This window comes from Ceratotherium simum, chromosome 10, assembly GCF_057802395.1.
Source record: "Ceratotherium simum simum isolate JZ-2026a chromosome 10, ASM5780239v1, whole genome shotgun sequence".
Classification (NCBI taxonomy): Eukaryota; Metazoa; Chordata; class Mammalia; order Perissodactyla; family Rhinocerotidae; genus Ceratotherium; species Ceratotherium simum.
The window spans coordinates 55,067,344-55,084,930 of NC_141909.1; the positions used below are offsets into that span (position 1 = coordinate 55,067,344).

The 17,587-nt window shown below is 38.4% G+C and overlaps 1 pseudogene; it reads right to left on the minus strand.

Moving 5' to 3' along the window:
• Positions 1-5,421: 5,421 nt before the first annotated feature.
• Positions 5,422-7,048, minus strand: LOC101403682 (adenylyltransferase and sulfurtransferase MOCS3-like; annotated as a pseudogene).
• Positions 7,049-17,587: the final 10,539 nt, after the last annotated feature.

The following is a 17,587-nucleotide window of genomic DNA, read 5'->3' on the forward strand; positions in this document are numbered from 1 at the left end:
TGGTAGGTTGTATGTTTCCAGAAATTTACCCATTTCTTCTAGGTAATCCAATTTGTTGGTGTATAATTGTTCATAATAGTCTCTTATGATCCTTTGTATTTCTGTAGTATCATTTGTAATGCCTCCTCTTTCACTTCTAATTTTATTTATTTGAGTATTCTCTCTTTTTTTCTTGGCTAGTCTATCTAAAAGTTTGTCAATTATGTTTACCTTTTCAAAAAACCAACTCTTAGTTTTGTTGATCTTTTGTATTGTTTTGCTAGTCTCTATTTCATTTATTTATGCTCTAATCTTTGTTATCTCCTTATTTTGGCTAAGATTGGGCTTAGTTTATTCTTCTTTCTCTAGTTCCTTGAGATGTAAAGTTAGGTTGTTTATTTGAGATCTTTCGTTTATATTAACACAAGTGTTTATGCTATAAACTTCACACATAAAACTGCTTTTGCTGCATCCCATAAGTTTTGGTATGTTGTGTTTCCATTTTCATTTGTCTCAAGGTATTTTTTTGATTTCCTATTTGATTTCTTCTTTGATCCATTGGTTATTCAAGAGTGTATTGTTTAATTTCCACATATTTATGAATTTTCCCATTTTCTTCCTGTTATTGATTCTAGTTTCATACCATCCATTGTGGTCAGAAAGGATACTTGATATGTTTCCTACTTTCTTCAATTTGTTAAGACTTGTTTTGTGGCCTAACATATATTCTATCCTGGAGAGTGTTCCATGTGTGTTTCAGAAGAGTATATAATCTGTTGCCATTAGATGGAATATTCTGTATATGTCTGTTAGGTCTATTTGGTTACAGTGTTACTCAAGGTCACTGTTTCCTTATTGACTTACTCTTTGGATGATCTATCCATTGTTGAAAGTGGAGTATTGAAGTACCCTACTAATATTGTCTTGCTGTCTATTTCTCACTTCAGTTTTGTTGATATTTGCTTTAAATATTTAGGTGCTTTAATGTTGGGTGCATATATATTTATAATTGTTATATTCTCTTGATGAATTGATCCTTTTATCATTATATAACAACCTTCATTGTCTCTTGTTACAGTCTTTGGCTTAAAGTCTGTTTTGTCTTCTATAAGTATAGCAACCCCTGCTTTCTTTTGGTTACCATTTGCATGAAATATCTTTTTCCATCCCTTCATATTCATCTTATGTGTGTGCTTAAATCTACAGTGAGTCTTTTGTAAGCAGCATATTGTTGGCTCTTGTTTTTCTTTTTTTCCATTGAGCCACTTTATGACTTTAGATTGGAGATTTTAATATATTTACATTTAAAGTAATTATTGATAGGTAAGGATTTATGATTGCCACCATTTTGTTAATTGTTTTCTGATTGTTTTGTAGTTCCTTTCTTCCTCTCTTGCTGTCTTCATTTGTAACTTGATGATTTTTTTTTTGTAGTGGTATGATTTGATTCTTTTCTCTCTCTCTTCTGTATATCTACTAAAAGTTTGTTCTTTGTGGTTACCATGAGGCTTACATAAAATATATTTAAGATGTTATGAGTCTATTTTAAGCTAATAACTTCAATTACATACAAAAACTCTGTACTTTTACTTCTCCTCTCCCACATTTTATGTTATTGATGTCATAATTTACATATTTTTATATTTTGTATCCACCAAATTATTCTAGCTATAGTTATTTTTAATAATTGTGTCTTTTAACTTTTAAACAGTGACTTAAAAGGCATATCATTTTCAAACTGCAGAAAAATCAAAGATAAATAAAAAATCCTGAAAGAAGCCAGAAGAAAAAATACCTTACTTATAGAGGAAGTAAGAATTACCTCTGACTTCTGCTCAGAAACCATGCAAGCAAGAAGCAAGTGGAGTGAAATATTTAAAGTGTTGAGAGAAAAAAACAACAACCAAGAGTTTTGTACCCTGCAAAATTATTCTTCAAAAGAGAAGGACTGATAAAGACTTCCATAGACTAATAAAAATTAAGGGAATTTATTGCCAGTAGATCTGCCTTCACTTCAAGTTTAGTTTGTTCTTGTTGCTATTTGTTATTGGTGCTTTTTGTGTATTTGTTTCATGACTTCTCTGAACTAATTTTGTAAAGTCTATATTTTTTATTATGTGTGGCCACTGAAGTCTCTGCTCAGTTAAATGGTGCTGCTCAATACTGGTTAGCTAAATGGTGCTAGGGAAGTAAAATATACATATAGAGAATAAAATTTGACTCCTACTGACCCCCCATACAAAAATCAATTCCCTATGGATTATAGATCTAAATGTTAAAATTAACATGATAAAGTTTCTAGAATATTGGATGGCATCTACATGATCTTAGAGTAGATAAATATTCTTAGAAATATAATTCTTAGTAAAGAAAGGTACTAACCTACAAAAATTGATGTCAGTTTATTTTACCACATTTGAGAATAAAAGAAAATTATGATTATATCAACAGATGTAGAAATTCAACATCCTCTCATGAAAAAAACAAAAAACTCTTTGCTAACAAAGAATGGAAATGAGTAGTTATCATAGATCAAGTATCCTTATATGTGTAAGGTCTATCTCTAGACTCTATTCTATGCCACTGATTTATTTGTCTACCCTTGCTCCAATACCACACTCTCTTAATTTTTAAAATTTGATATCCAGTAGAGTAGGCACTCATATTTTTGTTCTTCAAGATTGTATTCATTTTTTATTTCTATATATAACATTTGTTATATTTGTATTCTATATATATAACATTTAGAATCACTTTGTCAATTTCTACAATAAAAACAGCAAAAATCTGTTAGGATTTTGTTTTGGATTGCATTGAATTAATAAATCAGTTTAGACTAATCAATATCTTGACAATATTGAGTCTTTCCATTTATTTAGATATTATTAAATTTCCCTCAATAATGTTTTATAGTTTTCTACATAGAGGTCTTGCATATCTTTTGTTAGATTTTTTCATATTTTATGCCTTTGGATGTTATTGCAAATGGAATCTCTTTTAAAATTTTATTTTCCTTTTTTTTTTGGCTGGTATAAAGAAGCCTGATTGATTGGTGTATTAATCAGGGTTCCTCGGGTAAACAGAACCAATAGGATATATATAGATATATATGAAGAGATATATTTTAGGAATTGGCTCACACTATTATGAAGGCCAAGTCCCTTGTTCCGCTGTCTGCAAGCTGGAGAACCAGGAAAGCCAGTGGTATAATTCACTTTGAGTCTAAAGGCCTAAGAATCCAGAATTGATGGCATAAGTCCCAGTGTGAGTCCAAAAGCCTGAAACCAGGAGCACTGACGTCTGAGGGTAGGAGAAGATGGATGTCTCAGCTCAAACAGAGAGAGCAAATTTGCCATTTCTCTGTCTTTTGTTGTATGGAGGCCCTCAAAGGATTGGATGATGCCCACCCTTACTGGCAAAAGAGATCTTTAAGCAGTCTGCTGATTCAAATGCTAATCTCTTTGGGAAACACCTTCACAGACACATCCAGAAATAATGCTTTACTAGCTTTCTTGGCATCCTTTAGCCCAGTCAAGTTGACACAAAATGAACCATCAAAATTGGTATATTTACCATGAAACCTGTAACCTTATAAATATGATTTTAAATTTTAATAGCTTGTATTGTACTTTGGACTTTCTACATATACAATCTTGCCTTCTCAAAAAAAAAAAAAAGAGAGAGAAGGGTTGTTTTATTTCTTCCTTTTCAATCTTATGTATTTATTTCTTTTTCTGGCTTCATTGTACTGGCTAGAATATTTATTAAAATATTAATATAAGTGGTGATAGCAAGCATCTTTGATTCATTTCAAATCTCAGAGCAAAATCTTTCAACAATTTATCGCTAACTGTGATGATTGCTATAGGTTTGGATAGTCTTTAATAGAGAAAAGATATTCCCTTCTATTCTTTGTTAACAAAGAGGTTTTTTTTCATGAAAAGATGTTAAATTTCTGCATCTGTTGAGATGATCATATTTTGTCTTTTATTCTGTTAATGTGGTAAAATACATTGATTTTTTTTGGTTCTCTCCTCCAGCTCTCAGTCACTTATTTTCATAACTCCTTGGGAGAAGCAGTAATAAGAGGCCTGTTACATCTTCATAACAGAGAAGGGCATACTATACTTGAAGCATACCTGTTCAAAGAATTACAAAGAGTTACAATATATTCCATAATTTAAAAATGGCAACCTCCTAGTTTCAAAGTTGATTGTTAAACTACTAGCCTTTTATAATAAAACAAAAGTCCACCAGAGTTTGCAAACTGGTGACCAGCAGGGTAATTATGGCCTGCAGTGGGTCTTGTCTGGCCCACAGTGGTTTTAAACTTTCCTCCTCCTAATTTGTCACTAGAGATACAAAGATTTTACATTGACATCTGTGATTTCTGCCTTCCCTTTTAAAAAAAAATGGACAACAATCAGCTGGAGAGGACAGACTCTCTTTTGACAAGACAAGGCATTTTTCTTTAATTTGTCACCGACATATGCTAACATACCAAATTTCTACTTCTAATTTTGCTGTGCATTTTGCAATCTCAGCAGACTACTTGCCATTTTATGAAAATGTTGTTTAGTAAGTAAGCAAACATAAAAACATCTAAATTTTACACTGCTATAAAATTCTGGAATAAAATAGATTAAATCAAAATAGAAGAGGTAAATTAAAGGATGGGGGTGGGGGTTGGAACTTAGATTTTAAGATTCCAAAGTAAGCCAAACCATAGAATGCAGTTTAGAAAATGTTATATGTGTACAACATAAGGTGTACTTTATGAAAAGTAACTAACTTTAAGAAGCTAACTTTAAGGAAATATCAGCAATTTGTAAGAGAAACTAACAGACTACAACGGTGGTCTCCTTTATCTTGCTAAACTGTAAAGATCCTACTTTGATATAAATTCAAAATGTTTAATGGAATGACCACTTCCCACATAATTAAAACAATTTACATATTAAAACACTTATTTCTGTAGGATATGTTCTATCATTTGAAGTAGAAATCAGACCCAAAGGATGTATTATTCAACAATGAATTGCCCTTAAGTTTATCACCTACGACCAGTTTGGTAAGACAAAGTTTACTATACCTCAATTCCAGGCACAAAATGGACACTTTGCAGAATTTTTTTATTGGAGGTGGAAAAAAGCAGGATGAGTATATGATCTGCAGTTTAAAACAAAAAGAAAAAATCTTTTCACTTACAAGTTTCATGCTTAGCGCACTCTTCTAGTACTGAAAACAAGAGGATACTTGGAAATAGTATTATAACCGGGTAATAAGTCAAAGTCATCCAATAAATTGCAGTCAAAACGCCCCTTAAAAAAGAAGTTCATGTATTTATAGATATTGTAGAATCCTAGGCTCTTTCCTATATTACTGAAAAAATGAAAATAAATACATCTTTGAGGTAATATGGCAATCCCCAGCTTTCTCAGGTCACACTACACCAGCTACCTCAGTACTGCGGGATGTCGCATCGATTTTGGCCGCCCAGCCCTCAAGGCCTCTCACAACATCCTCAACTATCAAGTCGAACTCTTGGGTTGCTCTTAAAGGCTGCAGGATGTTCTTGGATTCCTGGGAGTCATTGCCCAGTTTTTAAATCACATAAACGGGGAGAGTGGCCACTTCCTGTGTGCCCTGCTTCTCTTCCTGGATTACTTCTAGGAGTTTCTGGCTTTTCGGCCTCTCCATTCCAAACATTTCAAAGGAAGGTGTAGGACGTGATGCAAAGGACAGATGTCCACCTTCACTTGAGGACTACATCCAGCAACAGGTGGAGTGCCCAGAACCCAGCAGTCGCTTAGAGTTGGTGACAGAAGCCTCTTCTGGGCTCAGCAACTGCAGGGAGCGGCACTTGGTGGTGGTTTAGGAGCTACAGAAGGCTCCATAGTCCTGCAGATTAGTCACAGTGGGCCTCTTCTCAAAAGCTGCCCAGTTGAGTTTGTGGTTCTATAGCTGAATAAAAGCAGGCCTCCAAGATATTGAGCCTCGGTTCCAGACAACCAGCAATAACACGAGTCACACGAATTTTTTGGTTTCCCAGTGCATATGAAAGTTATGTTTACACCATACTGTACCCTCTTAAGTGTGCAATAGCTTGTCTAAAAAAATGTACATACATTAATTAAAAAACACTTTATTGCTAAAAAATGCAAACCATCATCTGAGCATGCAGTGAGTCCTAATCTTTTTGCCGGTGGAGGGTCTTGCAAAAAACCCGCAATATCTGCAAAGCGCAATGAAGCGAGGTATGCCGTGAAAACACCTCTGCAGGCATCCCACAGGCTGCCACTGTGAGAGGGCCCGCACAGCAGTGACCTTCAGGGCTTCCAGCATCTGCAGGCAGCCCAGCACCCGAGTTACGACACCCAGCACCCACCATCCGTACAGTTGGTCACTGTCTCCACTGGAGAAGTTGGGGGAGGACGCAGGGACAGCAAGGCCTGCTGGTAGGCTGTGATTTAGACCTAGAAGTGCGGGAAACTGGCCGACGTGAGGGGCCGGCAGGCTGGCCAGCACTTCAGTGTCATTAACCAGGTGGCGAATGAGCACGCTGGCCGAGCAGTAGGCCATCAGGTCCTAGGGGCGGCCTGCTCTAGAGCCGTGGCTGGCATAAGGGCCTGCGCATAGGGCACCCCCGCCAGGGAATGTGAAGCGGCGGCCGAACAGGCCTCACTGCGGCCCTTGGCAGGCCAGCTTGCTCATCGCTACCAAGAGATTGTCAGCCAGGCCAAAGCGGCCGACGCCGGCCGTTGCCAGGTACTGTGCTAGGAGGCAGCTGAGCCCACTATAGCCCACAACTAGCACCAGGCGCTCTCCAGGATGTCCGCAGACATCTGCGCATGCCCCGGGGGAAGGCAGCACTAGCTGCTGGCCGAGCGCAGTCTGAATTCTGAGGCCTTCCCGGCAGCTGCAACACCGGAACCGGATATTCTGGCTCTGGCTCTGCCAGAAGAGACGTCGCCAGCTTCTACTTCAGGGAGTTCAGCCTCTCCTTCGGGTCCTCCGCACGCTGGGCAGCTTCAGCCTGCAAGGCGAGTACCTCATTCCTGGCAGCCATGACTGCCTCTTCTGGAAGTTGTCAATGCATTGATTTTTGAATGTTAAATCAAACTTGCTTTTTTGTGTGTGTCTTAAACCCAAATCTGTCATGGTGTGTTATCCTTTCTGTGAATTGCAGGATTTGATTTGCTAAAATTTTGTGTAAGGCCTTTTGCATCTATGCAAATATGAGAGATGGACCTCTAATTTTCCTTTATTTTAATATCCTTGGCAAGTTTTGGTTTCATTGTTATGCTTTCCTCATGAAATGATTTGGGAAGTATTCCCTCTTTTAATACTCTGCAGCATTTGTCAGTTTGATGTAATTTATTCCTTAAATATTTGATGGAAGTCACTGGTGATTTCTGGATTTAGGATTTTTATTGAGAGAAGGCTTTTGATTATGAATTTATTCCTTTGATATAGAACTATTTGGAGTTTCTATTTGGTTTTGGTAAGTTGAGCTTTCCTTAGGGTCCATTTCATCTCAAATTTTTAATTAATTGGCCTAAATTTGTTCATAAAAAGCTTTTATGATGTTTCTAATGTAAGACCTGTAATGATGTCTCCTTTTTCATTCCTAATTTTAGTTCTGTCCCTTGTGTCTCTCTCTCCTCTGTCTCTCTCTCACACACACATATCTTCCCTAGCCTCATCTTTTCCAGGCTGGCCAACTACACCCTTGGGCCAAATCTAGCCTTGTACCTGTTTTTGTCAATAAAGTTTTATTGGGACACAGCCACACCTATTCATTTAATGTCTATGGCTGCTTTCCACCACAATGCCAGATAAAGAGTTGCACAGAGACCCTAAGGTCTGCAAAGACTAAAAAAATTTGGCCCTTTCCAAAAAAAGTTTTCTTACTCCTGATCTATGCTATTAGTCTACTGAAAGAACCAACTTTTGTGGTTGTTTCCCCTCTGTCTCTATGTTTATTTCAGTAATTTCTTTTCTTTTATTGTTTTCTTTTTCTTGTTCATTTGCTATTTTTTTTTTTTAATTTCTTGAGCTGGTTGCTCAGATAAATTGATTTTCAGTCTCTCTTCTTTACCAGCTTTTTTATTAAGTGATAAATTTCCCTCTAAACAAAGCTTTAACTGCAATCCACAAACTTTGATATGTTTTCAATACTATTTAGTTCAGAATATATTCTGATTTCCACTGTAATTTATTATTTGATCCTTGGATTATTTAGAATTGGATTTCTTAATTCTCAAACATATCTTCTAGTTATTTTTGTTAATCATTTCTAGATTAATTTCACAGTGGTCTGGGAATATAGTTTGTATGGTTTTTATTTCTTTGAAATTTTTGAGACTTGCTCTGTGGCCCAGCATATGGGCAATTTTGTATTTTCCGTGTTTTTGTCCCTTTGTGTTCTGTCAGTATATTTTATTCTGAACTATATTCCAGTTTACTATCTTTTGAAACTTTAATCAGATTTTAAACTTATCCATTGATGATTTTTTTATTGTTGTTTTAATAGTTTATAACATTGTGAAATTTTTGGTTGTACATTTTTGTTTGTCCATCACCATATATATGTCTCCTTTTACCCCTTGTGCCCACACCCTACCCCCATTGCCCCTGGTAACCACAATACGGTTTTCTCTGTCCATGTGTTGGTTTATATTCCACATATGAGTGAGATCATATGGTGTTTGTCTTTCTCTTTCTGGCTTATTTCACTTAACATAATACCCTCCAGGCCCATCCATGTTGTTGCAAATGGGATTTTTGTCTTTTTTATGGCTGAGTAGTATTCCATTGTATATATATACCACATCTTCTTGATCCAATCACCATTGATGATTTTTTAACAGCTTTATTGAGATGTAATTCACGTACTATACAATTAACCAATTTAAAGTGTACAATTCAATGACTTTTATTATATTCACATAGTTGTGCATATGTTACTACAGTCATTTTTAGAACACTTTTTATTACCCCCAAAAGAAACCCTGCACTCCTTAGCCATCCCCTCTCAACTTCCCATCTCCCCTACCCCTAGGTAACTACTACTCTACTTTCTTTCCTGTAGATTTGCCTGTTCAAGACATTTCATATAAATGGAGTCATACAATATGTGGTCTTTTGTGGCTGGCTTATTTCACTTAGCACAATATTTTCAAGGTTCCTCCATGTTGTACCATGTATTAGTACTTTGTTTCTTTTTATTTCTGAATAATACATTGTATAAATGTAACTCATTTTATTTATCCATGCGTCTGTTGATGAATGTTTGGGTTGTTTTGAGTTGTTCATCTATTGAATTTTAAATTTCATTTATTATATTTTTCAGTTCTAGGATGTTAATTTTATTCCTTTTTATATTTTCTAGTTTTAACTCTTCATCTTGTTAATTTCTTGAACATATCAATCCATCTATATATCTATGATATCTGGATTTTTTTGTTATTGTTGCTGTTTCTATTGTCTGTTTCTTTTTTTCTCTCTCTCTAGTCTTATCTTCTTGTATACTTTGTTATTTTTTTATGGAGTGTCAGACACTTTGTATGAAAAAGGGCAGAGATAATTTGTAGCTGGGGTTATATTATCTTCCTTCAGGGAGGATTTAGTTTGCTCCTGGGAGGCATTTAGGCTGGGGAGCTGATCACCTGAATCCAATCAAGCTGGATTTAAGTGTTTGTGAGGTACGTCTATTTCTGGTTCACCCTTTTGCCTTGGGCCTTTTGGGCTCCCAATCATGAAAGCTTAGGGTGTTTACCAGAGTCCTTCCTCCTTGTTCGTTTCCAAGTTTTGACCCCTCAGGTTGAGACTGCTGAAAGCCACTTTCACCTTCAACATTAGTAATAGCCATTAAGTATAAAAGTGGCTTTGAATGCTGGGTTTACATTTACATTTTTTTGTTTCTCTCCTTTTTCATATCTTTGCCCCACAAATTTCATTTTCTTGGTAGGTCTCATGTCTTTAAAAATATTTCTTTTGATATATTTTATCCAGCTTTTCTGGTTATTCTTGGCTGGAAGGTTTTTCTAAATAATCTCACCAGCTAATGCTGGAAGCAGAAGTCTACCCACAAATTTGTTAAGAATTGGTTCTCTTAAGGATCTGGTGAAGGAAGCATTCTTACACATGGCCGATTAGAGTGTAATTTCATACCTCTCTCTAAAAAGTAGTGTGTCAGTTAATCTACTGCCTTAAACAAATTATACCCTTTGACCCAGCGATTCCAATTCTATGAACAAATTGGAAAGAAAATATTAGAGATGCAGAAAATAGATTTATATATAAGAATATTCAGTACAACATTTAATAGGAAGATTGGTTGTAAACTAAATATTCAATGATAAGGACAATAATGAAATTGTGGTACATCTATAAGATAGAACAATATGTGAGGATTCAAGATTATGTTTTGAAAAGTATTTACTGATATGGGAAAATAAGATAAATATAGGAGAAAACAATATTATACTTTTCATATAGCGTGATTCCAATTTTTCAAAAAAAGTATATTTTCAGAGATAAAATGCTAGAAAGATATAAAACAATTTCCAATGTACTTAACTCTGAATGGTAAGATTGAGGTTTTTTAACAGATTTTTTTCCCCCAGTTTTATTGAGATATAATTGACACAGCACTGTGTAAGTTTAAGGTGTACAGAATGACTTCACTTTCACATATGGTGAAATGATTACCATAAGTTTAGTTAACATCTGTTATCTGATACAGATACCAAAAAAAAGGAAAAAAAAAACATGTTCTTTTCCTTGTGATGATAACTTGTAGGATCTACTCTCTTAACTTAAATATATTATACAGTGGTATTAACTATAGTCATCATGCTGTACGTTACATCCCAAGGGTTGTTTTTTATTTTATTTTCTTCTACATATGTTTTTGTATTTTCAAAAATTTTTTGTATTAAGTGTGTAGTGTTTTTTTAATCAAGAAAACAGGTCACAAAAAGTAATCCTACAGCTCATCTTAAATCCAGTGGATTATATAAACCATTCCTTTAACACAGTCTTTAGCCAGTTAGAGATTCTTTACATTTTTAAAGATTTAGTTCTTATATTTCACACTAAGAAATTAAGACAGAGACACCTGGGGGAAACCGTATAGGAGATTGCTGGAGAGGTGACACTGAGCATTTTCACGATGTTCTGGGGAGCAGTCTGCTCCGTGCTTCTAGTTGTTTTTTCAATAGTTGACAGAGGTTTTAGCCCTTGCAGCCTCGGTGGTCTTCAACATTTTATTAATTGAATCAATACTTCTTTATCTACAAAAGTAGAATAGATTTTAAAAGAAGTCTTTTTCATTATGAGAGGAATGTATCCAACCAGATTCTATTAACTAAAAAATTTGTTTTAAAAGCATCTGAGTAGTATCAGGGGAATTCTCTTCTTGAAATTTCTAATTGGCTTTCATAAGAACCAATTTCTTCCCCTGTTCTTTATAGAGCAGGTCATTTGTGGAGGGATCTTATCTTCAAAGAGAAAGGTTGAAGAGGGGCAATTTGGTTACTTGACTCATTACACAGCATCTCCACGTGGAATGTTTTATTTGACAATCCTGAATTAATCTTTTACTGGTGTCTCATATCTGATACCTTAGTCCATCTGGGCTGTTATAACAAAAATACCACAGACTGAGTGGCTTAAACAAGAGACATTTGTTTCTCACACCCCTGGAGGCTGGAAGTCTGAGATCGAGGTGCTGAAATATCTGGTGTCTGGTGAGATCTTGCTTCCCGGTTCATAGATCCTGTCTTCTTGCTATAACCTCACATGGCACAAGGGGTAAGGGAGCTCTCTGAGGTCTCTTTTATAAGGACACTAATCTCATTCATGAGGGTTCCACCCTCATGACCTAATCACCTCCCAAGGCCCCACCTCCTAATACCATCACATTGCGGGTTAGGATTTTAATATATGAATTTTTTGGAGACTCAAACATTCAGTCTTTAGCATCTGACTTCTGTTTTCCTTCCAATGTTAATGAACTAATCTTTTATCCACCCCATCACCCCTTTCTTCTCTAGCTTAGTTTCAGAAAATTGGTAAACTTATTTCGTGTATTGCTTCAGATGTGGGTGGTTTGGGAACTTCCTGAAGTTTTTCATTGCCCATCTTGGCTAAAGATTTTCCTGATCTCCCCAGGACCCTGAATTCTGCCCTAATTCAGTGAAATGGTCTGTTTTCATGTTTAAACTGTGGCCTGCAAGAGTAAGGCCTTCTTGATACAGCTAGGGGGTCTGCTACCCTGAACTGTCACTCAAAAGCGTATTTCAGTTTTATTCGAAAGCTTTTTTTATGTGTATTTTCCCCCAAAGCACCTTAGCTGAAAATCAGATTTTACTTTAGAGCTTTATGTAGACCAATGCCTCTTTCTTGCTGCCTGTATACCAATAAAATTGTGTATTTCAGTTTAACCTCAATCTGCCTGTGTTTAAAATATAAAGCTAAGGTTAAGGGTTTTCACTGCCAGCTGCCCTACCTGGACATCTCAATTTCTAGATAAAATCTTTTACAGAGAATGTTTTATTGGCCCCACAGCTCAACCCTACCCTATATGCCAGTTTATCCTATTAATCTTTAGCTGTAAAAGTATCAGAATCATTTATATGCTAAAGTTTGTTTTAGCTTTTTGATTTTCTGAGCTGTTGCATGTTATTTCGGTCAGCTTGGTTGCAGGGGCTGCATGCTCTCTCTTCCCCTCTCCCTCATCCTTATTTCTGGGTGGGGGAGGAGTATCTCAGACTGCAAGGACAAAGAGCCTTTAGGACTGACCATCTGCGGTAGCCGGCCCTCTCCTACTGGCCCCTCGGCCCGCCTCGGTATCTTGGTAGAAGAAGGGAGTGAGGCCCGCAGGGAAGAAGAGTGCCTCCCCTGGCCATTTCTGGCAGGGCTCCAATCCATCCCCCTTGGTTGTCAGGGGGTCTCTCCTCTTAGCTGGGGAGGAATAACCTGGGCGGCCTTCTCTTGCTAGGTTAGAGGTTGGGAGTTCCGTGTTTGGAGTGGCCTTCTCCTTTGGGTGGGCGGGGCGCAAGATGCCCCATCACTGTGTTGTTCTTCAGGTCCTGGGGTCCCCAACCAGCCCACCTTCTTACTACCTTTTGCTCTCTTTTTGTGCCCCTTGGGCCATTTCAGGTTTTTAATTGTGCTTGGTGGGGAGGAGTCAGAGAACCTGTCTATATTATCTTGTCTGAACCAGTTGTTTTTAGCTGTATAAAATGTTTCTTTTGTTCATTCTTCTTTTTTCATTTATAAAATGGCACCCTACATTCAGAGACCATATGTAATGTTCATGCCAGAATTATTCCAGGACTTGTTTTCTGCACATATGCAAAAGCAATGACTGGGTTGAAATGCTGCAGAACCCATGAAATGCTGCCTGCACCTGTCCTCCAGCTGGGACTCAGGACGTCTTAGGACTGGGTTCCAGACTTCATTTTCATAGTCAGACTTCATACTCAAACTATCTGGGCAGAAATGCATAAGTCTGTTGGAATTAGGGGCTGGGGAACCAATGCCATGTACTTTCTGCCCTTTCGTGGTAAACAAGAAAACAGGCTGACTGCCGAGTCATGGATCTTTATTGGTTGGAAGATTTGGGCTCACCTGGATTCTTGCCTCCCGACAGAAACTGGCTGTGTCCGAAGTTTTCTTTACCAAAACAGGGATCTCAAGTTAATTCTGGACATCACAACCACTGGGCTTCAGGAATGTCTAGTGGCACCTGGAGAACTGATAGAGCAGAACTAATAGCCTGAGGTGTCTCCTGGGAAAGAACTTATGCCACATGCACTGCTGGAGTTCAGACATAGGTGTGTATTTTTCTTGCCTCTTGTCTTTCCTTCACATCCACATCTAACCCACCCACAAGTCTTGTCGACTCCACCTTCTAATATAGCCAGAATCCAACAGCTTCTCCTTGTCTCCATCACTGCCTCCCCAACAAACCACCATCAACTCTCAGTGCGCTGGCCCGCCAACTGATCTTCCCTCCACTCTAGCTCCTCCACCACAGAAATGCAAGTCAGATGATGAAACACCTCTGTTTAAATCCCTCCAATGTTTTTCATCTTATTCAGGGCAAAATTCAAAGTTCTTCAGGGGTTCTTCAAGTACCATACATGACCTAGCCCTTGATACTTCACCGACCTCATTTCCTTCTTCTCTCCTCCTTGCTCATTCCTCTCCAGCAGTGTCAGTGCTCAAACATGCCAAGCATTCTCCCACCTCAGCACCGTTACTCTGAGAATCCCCTCTGCCTGCAACGCTCTTCCCCACATATCTGCATGGCTCACTCTAGTGGCTCAAATGGCCCCCCTGTCAGACAGGTCATTACTGACCACTATATATAAAGTTCTTCACTCCTGGGTTGCTCTTAATCCCTTTCCTCTACTCTATTTATCCTCATAGCACTTGGCGTCACCTGACATAGATATGTATTTGTTTGTCTCTTTAACCCTTATGAAAATATAAGCTCTTTGAGAGATAGGACTTTGATGTATTTCTTCTGTATTCCAGAACCTGGAACAGAGCTTGGCATGTGATAGGCATTTACTGTGTAATGAATAAATGAAGGAGTGAATGAATAGAGATGACCTTGTATGTCTCTCCAAGGTAGAATTGGGAAGCCTCCTATAAGAGCTTGTCATAAAGAAGGCCTGTGTGAGTTTTAACCAATAGCTGAGAAGGATAATTCTAAAGACTGAGTGATAACTATGTTTAGGCCCAATACCCATTGGACACATGTCTGCTCTTTGGAAAACAGTAAGATTGTAAACAAAATCAGAAAGATCCATTTCCTTGAACTGTAAGTATGGGTGCCAAAACAATACTGCTCTGGGGCTGTTGAACAGAGAGAATTGTTTCTCCCCTTTTGCCATGTGTTAGTTTCCTATTTCTGTGTAACAGATTACCCAAATTTAGCAGCTTAAAACAACACTCATTCGTTATGAACACACCATTATCCATAGTTCTGCAGGTCAGAAGTCCGGGCAACCTTGGCTGGGTTCTCTGCTTAGAGTCTCACAGGCTGATGTCAAGGTGGCAGTCAGGCTGTGCTCTTATCTGCAGGCTCTGGGGAACAGTGCTTCCAACTCATTCAGGTTGTTGACAGAATTTAGTTCCTGTGGGTGAAGGACTGAGGCCCTTGTTTTCTCCCTGGGTGTCAGCCAGGGGCCACTTGCAGCTTCTAGAGGGTACCTGCGTTTCTCCCCTTATCGCTCCTCTGTGTTCAAGCCAGCCATATACATGAAATCGTTCTTGTGCTTCATATCTCGCTGACTTCTCCCTCTGCCATGAGCTGGAGAAAACTCTCTGCTTTTAAAGGGCTCGTTAGGTTTAAGTTAAGCCCACCCGGATAATCTTTCCTCTGTCATATAAAGTAGCATAATCGCAGGAGTGCCATCTCATCATGTTCATAGATTCTACTCACAGTCAAAAGGGAAGGGACACAAAGGTGAGGGTCACGGTGGGTCATTCTTAAAATTCTACCTAGTTTGCTCATTTCACTGCACATCACAGCACAGCTTAGCACTGAGAGGGTTCCTGGCATCAGAAGTGATCCTGATGGAGGAGCAATGGTATCCACTGCACCTGCAAGACAAATAGTGGGACTGGTGAGGACTGCTCAGCCCTGGGGAATTCTGGAGGGAAATGGGATACTTCTAGGAGTGGCAGTACCCTTTAAGCCTGGAAGACCAGTGACACTAGCGGGAATAGACTTATTTATGGACCCATGAGAGTTACCCTGTGGAGACCGATGGAAAGACTTGAGAAGTGAATTTCCAAAGGGCAGGTGATTCTGCAGCAGCAGATGGGGGCCACAAACTAATCAAATGTGCGTTATTACTGTTCAGGTGACTATGTTTGAATACATAGGGTGGTGAGGACTCGGAAAATGTCCCCTGGTCAGAGCAGATGTTACTAACTTAATCTAATGAGGTCTTGGAGATCTGATGTATGACCTTCTATAGCCTTTCAATTTCAAGATTGTAACCAAGTGAGTAGCTAAGCCAGAATTCAGCTGTAGGCTGTAAGCTCAAGAGCCCATGAATTCCCTTAAGCACTCCACCAGGCATGGGAAACATGTGGCACACTTGCTGTGATTCACCACTCCCATGCCCCGTCATTGGCTGACCATACAGACCTTCTTGCTGAGACCTGCGTAGCCTCACAATCATCAGGACTGTGCTCCCTACCACCATTGCTGATTAAATGAGTTGAAATCCAGGACAGAACTCATGTCCCATCCCTGGACTACACTATACCTCAAATTCCAGCAATCCCAGAAACAGAAAGATTTCTGCCTATTTCTTATTCTAGCTGTAAAATTACATATTGTGAATGTTAGAGGAACACCTTACTCCCTCTATTGTGTATCATTAGTTGAATCTGACTACAGAAAGGGAAGTGAAGAGAATTGAAATCTTTTATACTTTTTTTTAGGGCTATTACTCAAACTCGTATAAATTCTGGGATTCTTTCTCCTAGCATCCCCCTTTTTCTAATGAATGGGAAAGAAATTAAAATGTTTAAATGGCAGAAATATAGACCCCAAAAGGAGATAGTTAAAGCCCTTTGTGCTATTTAGCCTTCTTAGAGGGAACTGACGATCATAACATTCAGAGGTTATGCTGTGTTCCCACAGAGAACCAGGGCAGCCTTAGGAGAGCTGTCAGGAAGCTCAAGCTAATGGAAGTTACCAGAAGCTATGTAATCTGTTGCCAAGAGAGGCAGAGGGTCTCTTGGTGGTGCAGTAGCTCTGTTTGGAGCTGAGAAGGTAGAGAAGGGACTAGGGCAGCTCCTGTGGTTTGGAACTCGAAGGTAAACTTTATATTGGTGTCTTTAGGATGGATCTACACATTGCAGCCAGCTCGCACACTAGAGATCAGGTATTTCTTTCTAGATATTTCTCAGACAGCTGAGACAAAGAGAAAAACCATGACTCAGTCTAAAAGACAATAAACAAAGGTTACACTTAACTTGGCCTTCCAGAGCCAATGATCTAACTCCCCCCTACTCCCCATCACTTCTCATGCTCTGAGTGTGAGCCACGCTGGCCACAGGGCTCTCTGTGTGACTGTTCTCTCTTCCTGGTTTGCTGTTTTCTACCTCTGTCTGGCTAACTCCTGTTCAGTCCTCAGATCTCAATTAAAGTGTCATGCCCCGCAGACCTGATCAGATGCCCCGGTTACACACCTGCCTAGAGTCCTGTACTTGGGTTCATTCACACCTGTGGTTACTGTTTAGTAATACTTACTAAATCATTAATTAATTGTTAGTTCTTTGTTTAATGAGGTTGTAAGTTCCTTGAGGGCAGGGCTTAACTCTCTTCTTCACTGCTGTATCTGGAAAGCTTGACTCAGTATTTAACACTCAGGCAAGGGTGTTTAACACTCAGTAAATACGTGTTGAATGAATGATTGAAAGAAGCAAAAATTAGGATATGACCTTTGGAGCACTGGCTATGATAAAATCATGCAGCAGGTGGGTTTTGTTTCTAGTACACCTTCTTCCTCTTGTAGCATCTCCTTTCTTGCAAATATCCGTGAATTCTGGGCTTATGTGCATAGGG